This window comes from Eurosta solidaginis, chromosome 3 (assembly GCF_040869045.1).
Source record: "Eurosta solidaginis isolate ZX-2024a chromosome 3, ASM4086904v1, whole genome shotgun sequence".
Lineage (NCBI taxonomy): Eukaryota > Metazoa > Arthropoda > Insecta > Diptera > Tephritidae > Eurosta > Eurosta solidaginis.
The window spans coordinates 194,062,532-194,076,065 of NC_090321.1; the positions used below are offsets into that span (position 1 = coordinate 194,062,532).

Consider the following 13,534-nt stretch of genomic DNA (forward strand, 5'->3'; position numbering starts at 1 on the left):
AAATAAATACCATAATTCTATACCAAATACGAAAAAAGGGATAAAACATGGTAATTGGATTGGTTTATTGACGCGAAATATAACTTTGGAAAAAACTTTGTAAAATGGTTGTGACACCTACCATATTAAGTAGAAGAAAATGAAAATGTTCTGCAGGGCGAACTAAAAAACCCTTGAAATCTTGGCAGGTATTACATATATAAATAAATTAGCGGTATCCAACAGATAATGTTCTGGGTTACCCTGGTCCACATTTTGGTCGATATCTGGAAAACGCCTTCACATATACAACTACCACAACTCCCTTTTAAAACTCTCATTAATACCTTTAATTTGATACTCATATTGTACAAACTCATTCTAGAGTCACCCCTGGTCCACCTTTATGGCGATATCTCGAAAAGGCGTCCACCTATAGAACTAAGCCCCACGCCCTTTTAAAATACTCATTAACACCTTTCGTTTGATACCCATATTATACAAACGCATTCTAGAGTCACCCCTGGTCCACCTTTATGGCGATATTTCGAAACGGCGTCCACCTATAGAACTAAGGCCCACTCCCTTTTAAAATACTCATTAACACCTTTCGTTTGATACCAATATTGTACAATTCTAGATTCACCCCTGGTCCACCTCTATGGCGATATCTCGAAAAAGCGACCACCTATACAAATACCACCACTCCCTTTTAAAACCCTCATTAATACCTTTAAGTTGATACCCATATCGTACAAACAAATCCTAGAGTCACCCCTGGTCCACCTTTATGGCGATATTTCGAAACGACGTCCACCTATAGAACTAAGCCCCATGCCCTTTTAAAATACTCATTAACACCTTTCATTTGATACCCATATCCTACAAACATATTCTAGAGTCACCCCTGGTCCACCTTTATGGCGATATCTCGAAAAGGCGTCCACCTATAGAACTAAGGCCCACTCCCTTTTAAAATACTCATTAACACCTTTCATTTAATACCCATATCGTACAAACAAAGTCTAGAGTCACCCCTGTTCCACCTTTATTGCGGTACCTCGAAAAGGCGTCAAGCTATAGAACTAAGGCCAACTCCCTTTTAAAATACTCATTAACACCTTTCGTTTGATACCCATATTGTACAAACGTATGCTAGAGTCACCCCTGGTCCACCTTTATGGCGATATCTCGAAAAGGCGACCACCTATACAACTGCCACCACTCCCTTTTAAAACCATCATTAATACCTTTAATTTGATACCCATATCGTACAAACAAATTCTAGGGTCATCTGGTCCACCTTCATGGCGATATCTCGAAACGGCGTTCACCTATGGAACTAAGGATCGCTCCCTTTTAAAATACTCATTAGCACCTTTTTTTTATACCCATATTGTACAAACAAATTCTAGGGTCATCCCTGGTCCATCTTTATGGCGATATCTCGAAACGGCGTCCACCTATGGAACTAAGGATCACTCCCTTTTAAAATACTCATTAGCACCTTTTTTTTATACCCATATTGTACAAACAAATTCTAGGGTCATCCCTGGTCCATCTTTATGGCGATATCTCGAAACGGCGTCCACCTATGGAACTAAGGATCACTCCCTTTTAAAATACTCATTAGCACCTTTTTTTTTGATACCCATATTGTACAAACAAATTCTAGAGTCAACCCTGATCCACCTTTATGGCGATATCCCTAAATGGCGTCCACCTATAGAACTATGGCCCACTCCCTCATAAAATACTCTTTAATGTCTTTCATTTGATACACATGTCATACAAACACATTCCACGGTTTCCCTCGGTTCATTTTCCTACATGGTTATTTTCCCTTATGCTGTCACCATAGCTCTCAACTGAGTATGTAATGTTCGGTTACACCCGAACTTAACCTTCCTTACTTGTTCATTTTAACACGATCTTTCACTAACGAATTTATTCTACCCAGGTAACCACATTCGTAAAACCGTTTACAAAAATTACAAGCAACTTTAACACGTTTTTCGTATTCGGCTTGTGAATAATAACGATAATATCAGAGCAGTGAGAATTAATAATGTAAGAATAGTCATAAGTAAATTTTCGAACCATGCATCGACTCTGAATATTTTTAAAGTAAATTTTTTAATTTTCAACATCTTTAGTTCAATAACACTGTGTCACAAATTCCAATTTTTTTTCTGCACCAGAGACGCCATTATGAAATTCCTATGTAAAATCACCCCCTGATTTCGAAAATCAAGGTTATTTTTAATTCTATGGTAACGTGTTTGAGATATTTACAAATAACGGTTTGGAATTGCTCAATTCGTTCTTGATATATATGTGATTAAGTGGACCCATTTTTTTTTTTTTTGAAAAAACCGTTATTCGTAAATACAAATACCATAGAATTAAAAATAACCTTGATTTTCGAAATCAGGGGGTGATTTTACATAGGAATTTCATAATGGCGTCTCTGGTGCATTTTGGCTGTAAACCAGTGTAATTAACATTTGCGTTTCATAGTGTTTATTAATGTAATTAGTTATACATACATACATACGGTGAATCCCATTCAATTGTTTAACAATAGTTTTCTCTTTTGTTTAATTGGCACATTACCTAAATTTATCGCATAAATATATATACGTATGTAGCTATAAATTTTGCTTTCCGAAAAAGTCCCATCCATTAGGTAATGACGAATGTGTGATATATGACATTGAACCTGCATTGGATTCGCGTCCATTTAGTGAAACATTTAAAAAAAATCTCACGTACAATTGTGAACGTGTGTATGTATTTTTTCGCACATACTCATTAACATTACTGTTCAGTAACAGATCGAGTTTTATTAAAGAACTAGCATTATTATCAAGTCGCAAACTTTAGCTCAATCCTAGATGTTTATTGGTCATGCACTAGAAATTTTAAGGCCTATTATATTGTTGATTGTCGGTATCGCCCGGACATCCAAGATCCGCCCGGACACCAAGTAGCAAGTAAGGTGCCATTTGGTGCATATATATGCTGAATCTGCTGATACTTTTTACAGAGCCAGTGTCCCATGATTGTGGCAGTGATCATAAAGATCCAGTTGAAGACTGCTAAAAAATTGAATCTAAAATGCATGCTTTCTTTGATTGCTGTGAACGGATGATGCTTCTCGACCGACTCCACTGCCCTTGAGAGTATGTCTGGTTTCTCGTTGCCCTCGATGCAAAGTAAGCTGCGGGTTGAAGCGACCTCTTGCATATGCTGATGGCCTTTGATGAAGTGATGGGAGAGTTAAGGCGCCATGAGCGCTGCTTGGCTATCTGAGTAAATATACACCTTAGTTGGATGAGATATAGATATAACAGTTAAAAGAAGCCCAACTTATTTTGCCGCTTAAGTAATTTTTCGGCCACTTCCAGAAAAAAGTAGTCAACTTTTTTCAAAGAAAATAAACAGATAATAGTGTTTAGATAACAGTGGTGTGGTAGTAGCGTACTCCGCCTACACCACCGAAGGTCCTTGTTTAAAAAAGTAAAATCAAAAATTTAGAAACAAGTTCTCTGATTTAGTAAACACTACGATTGTATTTCTGCCATAAAAAGATTTTCAGATGCCTTTCGGAGTCGACATAAAACATGTAGGTCCTGTCCCGCAAATTATAAGAAAAAACAAGTAAGGAAGGCTAAGTTCGGGTGTAACCGAACATTACATACTTAGCTGAGAGCTATGGAGACAAAATAAGGGAAATCCACCAAGTAGGAAAATAAACCTAGGGTAACCCTGGAATGTGTTTGTATGACATGCGTATCAAATGGAAGGCATTAAATAGTATTTTAAGAGGGAGTGGGCCACAGTTCTATAGGTGGACGCCATTTAGGGATATCGCCATAAAGGTGGGCCAGGGCTGACTCTAGAATTTGTTTGTACGATATGGGTATCAATTGAAAGGTGTTTATGAGTATTTCAAAAGGGCGTGGGCTTAGTTTTATAGGTGGACGCCTTTTCGAGATATCGCCATAAAGATGGATCTGGGGTGACTCTAGAATTTGTTTGTACGATATGGGTATTAAATGAAAGGTGTTAATGAGTATTTTAAAAGGGCGTGGGCCTTAGTTGTATAGGTGGACGCTTTTTCCAGATATCGCCATAAAGGTGGACCACGGGTGACTCTAGAATTTGTTTGTACGATATGGGTATCAAATGAAAGGTGTTAATGAGTATTTGGAAAGGGCGTGGGCCTTAGTTCTATAGGTGGAAGCCCTTTCGAGATATCGCCATAAAGGTGGACCACGGGTGACTCTAGAATTTGTTTGTACGATATGGGTATCAAATGAAAGGTGTTAATGAGTATTTGAAAAGGGCGTGGGCCTTAGTTCTATAGGTGGAAGCCTTTTCGAGATATCCCCATAAAGGTGGACCACGGGTGACTCTAGAATTTGTTTGTACGATATGGGTATCAAATGAAAAGTGTTAATGAGTATTTGGAAAGGGCGTGGGCCTTAGTTCTATAGGTGGAAGCCCTTTCGAGATATCGCCATAAAGGTGGACCACGGGTGACTCTAGAATTTGTTTGTACGATATGGGTATCAAATAAAGGTATTAATGAGGGTTTTAAAAGGGAGTGGTGGTAGTTGTATATGTGAAGGCGTTTTCGAGATATTGACCAAAATGTTGTCCAGGGTAACCCAAAACATCATCTGTCGGCTACCACTAATTTATTTATATATGTAATACCACGAACAGTATTCCTGCCAGTATTCCAAGGGCTTTGATTTCGCCTTGCAGAACGTTTTCATTTTCTTCTACTTAATATGGTAGGTGTCACACCTATTTTACAAAGTTGTTTTCTAAAGTGATATTTTGCGTCAACAAACCAATCCAATCGCAATGTTTCATCCCTGTTTCATATTTGGCATAGAATTATGGCATTTTTTTCATATTTCGTAATTTTCGATATAGAAAAAGGGGCGTGGTCATAGTCGGATTTCGGCCATTTTTTATACTAATACAAAGTGAGTTCAGATAAGTACGTGAACTAAGTTTAGTAAAGATATATCGATTTTTGCTCCAGTTGTCGTGTTAAGGGCCGAGCGGAAGGACAGACGGTCGACTGTGTATAAAAACTGGGTGCGTGGCTTCAACCGATTTCACCCTTTTTCACAGAAAACAGTTATCGTCCTAAAGTCTAAGCCCCTACACAAGGATTGGTAAGTTTTTGTTCGACTTATGGCATTAAAAGTATCCTAGACAAATTAAATGAAAAAGGGCGGAGCCAGGCCCATTTTGAAATTTCTTTTATATTGTAGTTTGTTGCACCATATCATTACTGGAGTGGAATGTTGACATAATTGAGTTATATACTGTAAATATATTAAATTTTTTGTTAAAATTTGACTTAAAAAAATTTTTTTTAAGTGGGCGTGGTCGTTCTCCGATTTTGCTAATTTTTATTAAGCATACATATAGTAATAGGAGTAACGTTCCTGCGAAATTTCATCATGATATCTTCAACGACTGCCAAATTACAGCTTGCAAAACTTTTAAATTACCTTCTTTTAAAAGTGGGCGGTGCCACGCCCATTGTCCAAAATTTTACTAATTTTCTATTTTGCGTCATAAGCTCAACTCACCTACCAAGCTTCAGCACTTTATCCGTCTCTGGTAATGAATTATCGCACTTTTTCGGTTTTTCGAAATTTTCGATATCGAAAAAGTCGGCGTGGTTATAGTCCGATATCCTTTATTTTAAATAGCGATCTGAGATGAGTGCCCAGGAACCTACATACCAAATTTCGTCAAGAAACCTCAAAATTTACACAAGTTATCGTGTTAACGGACAGACGGACGGACATGGCTCAATCAAATTTTTTTTGATACTGATGATTTTGATATATGGAAGTCTATATCTATCTTGATTCCTTTATACCTGTACAACCAACCGTTATCCAATCAAAGTTAATATACTCTGTGAGCTCTGCTCAACTCAGTTGCTCTGTCTGCTCTGCTCAGTTGAAATGGAAACAATATGAGTCGGATATTTTTTTATTTCCCACAAATACGATACTGTTGTTCCATATGTCTTAAAAAAACTTATATTAAAAATCCATTTGCTGTTTATTTTAAAGGTGAGGGGTTTCTAAGAAATAAAAATTTCGGGACAGGCAATAAGGGATGCAGAAAAATGAGAAGGAATTGAGAGAAGAGAAAAGAGAGAAGGAGATTGAGAAAGAGATAGAATGAGACGGAGATGGAGGTAGATGAAGCGAAAAAGACGTAGGGAGGAGTGAATAAAAGGATTAGGAAAAAGTGAAGAGGGTGGGAGGGCAGAGTCAGACGAAAAAAGCTTGTTAAAATGTATGCAGATAGGCCAAATTTAGGGCAGGACAACGTCTGCCGGGTCTTCTAGTTGTATATAAAATTGTTTAGCACAGCTCTTAAATATGTGTACGTCATCATTTTCGAAACAGTTGTTTGATAGAATAATATCCACATTAACACGGCAGTAAACTTCATTTGGGGTTAAGTGATTTTCGGCTGAATCAATATTTAACAGCCAAATAGGACTGGAGTCTAAATAAGATTTTTTTTTATAAAATTTTTAATTTGGTAATAAGTGAATGTGTGCGAATATTTTCAGACCGCATTTCTGTATTCACATTATTTATTTCATTTAAAATATAAAAAAGCAATGTAAACTATACTTTATAAATAGGACCTTGAAAATTTTCAGATATAAGATTAATATTTTGATTACTGCTTTTATTTTCAAATACGTAAAGATTAAAATAATACTTGAGGGCATCCCATTGCTCAAGAATTCTATCTATGACTGCTTGTCTAGAAATCCACCTTGTGGGGGCGTACTTTAGTATAACATGCATTTCTGTACCGAAATGTTCTTGAAAACTCTGAACGTCTGCCCTCCTAAGGGGGCTGTTACAAAAATGATAGTTAACGTATTTTAAAAATTTAGCAATTTTGTTGGGAAATACATCACAAGCGGCCATTGAAGCTAAATTTAAAATGTGACAAACACATCCATTAACATGCAGATTTGGAACAACTTTCTTCAGCCTTGCTTGCACTCAGCTTTTTGCTCCCATCATAACCGAGCAATTGTCGGCAGTGAAACCAATCATTTTTTCAAGTGGTATTGAATGGTATTTCAAAGATTTAATAATGACATTAAAAATACCCTCCGTGCTACTATAGGTCAAAGGTATCAAATCTAAAAATCTATCAACGCACTTTTTATCAAAAATTCGAATCGAAACTGCCAAATTTTTTGATATACGTATATCAGTCGTTTCATATATTATTAGAGAGTAATAACTCTTCTGACAAAATGCAATTGGCTCATTCCATTTCAAGACACCCGGTCCGCGCAGGACATGATTTTTGATTTCAATGAAATTATAATATGTTGATCTTTGGTCAAAATAATGAAACACGTGTATTTTTTTTTTGCCTCAAAAAATTTTTTTTTCGGATTTATCGGCAATTGAGTTCCATAAAATGCAATTGGTATTTTATTCACCTATTTTTTCAACTGTCGATAACTTTGTCAAAAATTAACCGATTCTCATGATTTTTTCTTTGAAATGTTCGCTATTACTTTATAAACAATTGCTTGTAGTTACAAAAAAGTTATTTTTTAGTATTTAGTAAACATTTATGACTTTTTTTCAAAAATTTATATTTCAAAAAAAAAAAAAAGGTTATTGTTTTTTGTTTAAACTTTTTTTATATCGAGTGAGCAGTTTATATTTCAACTTGGGTAAAAAATATCCATTGGCCAACGCTCGTTGCTTTCGAAATATGAATTTTTGAATATTAATCTTTTTTTCCATATATTAATGCATTACATATCAGCATACAAGGCGATCAATGCCAAATGCTTAAAACTAATTAAAATATCACATTTATTATTAAAAAAATTCATTTGTTGTTATTTTTCAGAATTACAGTGATTTTGTGGACATGGCAAAGGCTCTTGTGACGGCATTGTAGGTTTAGTGAAATATTTTGCCATAATCATGAGAATCGGTTAATTTTTGACAAAGTTATTGACAGTTGAAAAAAATAGGTGAATAAAATACCGATTGTATTTTATGGAATTCATTGCCGATAAATCCGAAAAAAAATTTTTTTGAGGCAAAAAAAATACACGTCTTTCATTATTTTGACCAAAGATCAACATATTAAAATTTCGTCCAAATCATGTCCTGCGCGGACCGGGTGTCTTGAAATGGAATGAGCCAATTATGGATTTATAATTTTCTGGCCCTGTTATTTGAGTTATTATTTTTTGTGCTTTAATTCTATTGATGCAAAATTTGTTCACAATTTTAGAATCAGTTATGCTATTTTTCATAAGCATATTTCAATTATCCATAATTGCAAATGGCAAATTGTGCTCGGCAACAAAACAGCTTAACTATGTACATATATATTTTCTTCGAAAAATTTAGAATTTTTTTGTACATTCAAATCGGCTTTGCAAATGACTTGAATTGTAGTGCTGTATGTTACAAAAATGTACCAAATATGTCAATGTAGTACCAACGTACTTTCGGGAAGCGAAATGTACCAAAAAAAGTACAAATGTACCATGATTATCATCACCGCTTCAAAATAATCGCGTGAATAATTTTGTGCAAAATTTAATGAGTAATTAAATACTAATTACTTTATCAACTTGAGCAAGCAAATTATTTTAAATATATCATAAATATGTATGGCACCACAGACAAATATTGATACTAACATGTATGCGGGTTAGGGTGGGACAATTTTATTGATATAATAAATGTTCATTTGACCATAGGTCTAAGATCATCCCAACCTCACCAAAGTACCTCGTGTGCAGAGCTCAGAAAAGAATAAGAACATAACAAAGTCTGGTTATGAAATATCGATTGAATATAAAAACCCAAGTAGATTTTTTCAAAGTTGATTGTCATTGAAAATTGACGATATTGATAATAAACCGATAAATTATCGATACCAAATCTATAACTTTTCAATAACAAACCAACACTTACTTACTTACTTAATTGGCGCAATCACAGATCTTCAACACTGACATTTCTTTAAAAAAATGGATGCACTACTGAGAGCAATCAATCCATGCCCATCAAGTTTATTAAGTTTAATTAATTATGAATTACTTTAAAAAAACACAAATTTGTTAGATGTATTCTAATATATTGAATGCTAAAAAAAAAAAAAAATGCCGCTTAACCGTTTAAACGGTTATGGCTCCAACAAGGCGCGCCAGTCGCTCCGCCTATCTGCTAACCGGCGCCAATTGGTCACACCAAGGGAGTTTAAATCGCTTTCCACCTGGTCCTTCCAGCGGAGTGGGGCCGCCCTCTACCTCTGCTTCCATCTTTCATTCGCATAACATGGACTAGCCAGCGCAGCCGCTGCGTTTTAATTCGCTGGACTATGCTGATGTCTGCGTAGAGCTCGTACAGCTCATCGTTAAATCTTCTTCGGTACTCGCCATCGCCAACGCGTAGAGGTCCATAAATCTTTCGAAGAACATTTCTCTAGGAAACTCCCAGAGCCGCTTCATCTGATGTTGTCATAGTCCATGCTTCTGCACCATATAGCAGGACGGGTACACTAAGTGACTTGTAGGGAATGATTTTGCTTTGCCGAGAGAAGACTTTACTTTTCAATTGCCTACCTAGTCCAAAGTAGCATTTATTGGCAAGAGTGATTCTTCGCTGGATTTCAGAGCTGATGTTGTTGCTAGTGTTGATGCTGGTTCCAAAATAAACGAAGTATTTTACTATTTCGAAATTATAGCTGCCAACAGTAGCGTGGTTGCCAAGGCGCATATGCGCTGACTCTTTGCTCGATGACAGCAGGTACTTCGTTTTGTCCTCATTCACCATCAAACCCAACTTTACCGTTTTTTTTTCCAGTTAGGAGTAAGTAGAACTAACGGCGCGGGTGCTTAGGCCGATGATATCGCACGATAGGGGATCACCCTGTTTGAAACTTCGTTTACTTTCGAACGGCTCGAAGAGGTTCTTCCCAATTCTGACTGAGCTGATGGTGCTGCTCAACGTTATACGTCAACAGCCGTATAAGTTTTGCGAGGAAACCAAATTTAGACATAGCGGCATATAGGCAGCTCCTTTTCGTGCTGTCGAAGGCGGCTTTTAAATCGACGAAGAGGTGATGTGTGTTGATTCTTTTTTCGCGGGTATTTTCCAAGATTTGGTGCATTGTGAAAATCTGATAGATGGTAGATTAACCAGGTCAGAAAATGGGGCCTTGTTGTTTTTCAATCTGGTTATTGCTATTCTGACTTCGTCAAATAACAAACCGACAACAAGACGATAATTCGCCGATAATAAACCGATCACTTTTCGACAACAGTTGTTATCGATAACATGTTGACATCAGAGTTCGAAATAGAAAAGTAAGAGATAACGAGAAAGAAAAAGAGGTGGAGTGAGGGAGAAGAAAGAAAGTGTAAGTAAAAAATGGAGATAAAAATGAAAGTGCGAAGGGAAGATAGGAAGGAGAAGAAGCAAGTGAAAGACAGGCGACCAAGAAAAATATATGGTAGTTGAGGGAGAGAAAGGGAAGTAGAAGAGAGAGACATCGAGAATGTGTAAGCGGGAAGATACGGAGTAGAGACAGGTATCAATGGGGAGGATGGCGAAGAGGCAAGAAGATTAAAACTTTTTTTCCCAGAAGAGACAATATGACAAATGCTTCTGTTTATATAAAAATGAGTGCAATTTTAAAAAGGCGTTAGTTTCATAGTGGTTTATACTACGCGGAAGCGAGGCCCAATTTTCAAATGAAGTCAAACCAATTTTTGGGCAAAACAAATTCATACATGGGTCCAGTGCAGTATACAGACCAGTTTACTGTGTACCAGTGTTATCAGAACAAACATCTGAAACAAGTGACCAAAAGCATATTTTTTATTGACCTTAACAATTCTTGACATTAGAAAGACACAAAAAGTACGGTCGGTATTGATATCTAAGCAATATTACTTTTTTTTTAATACACAGCCAAGTAATCGATTTCTTCAAAAATGATCCCATAAGAGATCTAAAATACTTTTGTACTTTATAAAATTTCCAACAATTTTTGAGTATCTTCTTTGTAGGCATTATCTGTGATATACAGATACTCATAAATGTTTGAAAACAACGATTAACAGCGATTATCAGCTGACAAACAAGCAATGGGTGAATGAAACCGGAACAAATCACACTTGATACGAAAATAGAATTTTTTATTTGTATAGACGAATTACTAAAATGACTACATACATACAAACATATGTAAATACAATTTAACCATTTTAAAATGTAACACAACATTTAGTATTGATAAATATGCATAAACGTAAATAAATACAAGGACACAAACAAAAAGGTGCGACGTCATCGATATTATCTTTGCTAAGCATTTATGGATTTACATATCAATGTCTGTAGGAACGTCTGTATTTACATATGTACGTATGCAAATATATAGGTATGTTATCGGCGTACTATGGCGCCTTTGCCGAAAAAGCCTGGCAAAAATCACAAATTTCAAAATACGGAGGTAGAGCTGCAAGAAGTTGAATAATTTTCAAAACTGGGAAAATGTGTAATTTTCGTTCGTTATCGATGTATTTAAAATGGTTTAATCTGTAAGTAAAGGGGCCGTTTACTGCTTTCGTGTATTGTAACGAAAGATTAGTATCTAAATTTCAAATTTAAAAAAATTTAAATCCTTTTTTTTTGGCAAAATTAGTTTTAACAAAAAAAGTCATTTTGTAGGCCCTTTTTAAAACTCTGATGGAAAATAAAAAAAATTCACAGAAACACCTCTGTGAAATTTACAGTAGTTGTTTGCTAAAGGTGCGATTTCACTTTTCACATCAAATAAAGTGAAACAACGTTCATTGTAAATGCGTGCTTGAGCAGGTATAGATCAGGCGAATTTTGTACGGTCGTAAAGTCCCCATTGCATTGGCTATTGCATAAAAAGTACGAAGAAAACCTTAAGTCTCATGTTACATCTGTAGTTGCGTTAGCAAGTCCAATGCCACTAGTAAGGGTAGGGATCCTAAGCAGAATTCCACAACACAATGACTTTTTCAACCATCTCTTCTAAACAAGTCATATGCGTACAGCTATGAAATGGTTTTTTTATTACATATATTTTCCAGTGACGATGATTTCAACTTAAAATAAAATATCCACATTTTTTTTAACCCAAAATGATTTATCGACAGTAAATTGGATTTATAAACCCAATGTTACTAAGCTATTAGCGCGCTTATAATTATTCCACACAATTAGGATTAAAAAGCACATAGAATTAGTTGCTGTCATCCGGTGGCAAAATCCTGGGACAGATAAATAATTTTGCATGTAAATGCAACAACAACGATTTGAGCCAGATAAATCCAGATAGAAGTGTGGTTCAATTTGTGAGCCAGATAATTTGTTAATTACTTCTTTTTAGGTTGGCAACGCGGTCTTTAATAAACCTACTTTTTCAAAAATAGAGGTCGCTGCTTAGCCTTTCGCCGTATGAGTTAAATGAAAAACAGAGGCGATATCTGTCTATCACATTTCACGTCTGCGAAAATTTCACGACATCTGCTTTTCAAGTCTCTCAATGACCCAGAGCATTCCCGTGAGAATTGAGCGTGAGCCGGAGCTGTAAAACTCACTGGAAGACGGCAAGTATGGCGAATAAAGCAACAATAGCAACAAAAAGGCAACACTTTGAGACCAATTTCAAAGCGAGCAGCGGGGCATTCATATGGCTGAGTGGAAAAAGGCATCTGCCTTTACACTAGTATAACGTATGAATATTGGAGATTTCGAGTACAATACTCGCTCCCGAAAAGCTAGTGAAAGTGAAATTAAGAAACATATCCTAGCACCCATCACCGCTTGTAAATTTTGTAATTTGGTTCTAATATCAATTTAGGTTATTTTGTTCAAAAAAAAAAATACGTTTTTATTTTTTATTGTAAGTTAAATTCGTAATTTATAAAAATATAATTATTATTATTATCGTTTTGCGTTTTTCAAAATTTTATGAAAATTTTTGATGGCATTTCTTTTTCAGAAGATTACTAAAATTTTACGGAAATCGATACGACTAAGAAGCTTTGTTAAATTTGGTAAAACGATCACTAAGAAAAAACTATTACGTATATAGTTTGATTTACCTACCTTCAATAACTTTTATTCGGTAATTAATAAAATATTTAGTTTTTGAATTTGTCAAAGTATGCAAATTTTACGATGAATTTTTAAGAACCCTGTTATTGTGAAACCCTGTATATATATTCATTTTAAAGCATGGACATTTGACTGTTATAACTTTTTTATATATTAAAAGAAGCGATGCGTCTATAGAATTTGGAACAGATTGATAACGCATATAGCTACTAAATTTTTTTGTTTATCATAAGTGGGCAGTGCCTAGCCCTTTCATAAAAATCATATCGTTTTGTCGGTTTACGCTAAAATTCATCTTCATGGACCAATTTTCATTTGTTTTCTTTAGTTTTTTT

The 13,534-nt window shown here is 35.5% G+C and overlaps 1 protein-coding gene across 3 annotated transcripts in view; it reads left to right on the forward strand.

Annotated features, from left to right (window-relative positions):
- Nucleotides 1–13,534, forward strand: part of LOC137244834 (probable peptidoglycan muropeptide transporter SLC46) — a 68,656-nt gene that overhangs the window by 32,347 nt on the left and 22,775 nt on the right. The window contains exon 1 of one of the 3 annotated variants that reach the window (XM_067774434.1): nt 13,191–13,209. The exons of the other annotated variants lie outside the window; for them this stretch is intronic. The gene's annotated coding sequence lies outside the window, so the exon portion shown is untranslated. Of the gene's footprint in view, nt 1–13,190; nt 13,210–13,534 lie in introns of those variants that run through there. 3 annotated transcript variants of the gene reach the window in all.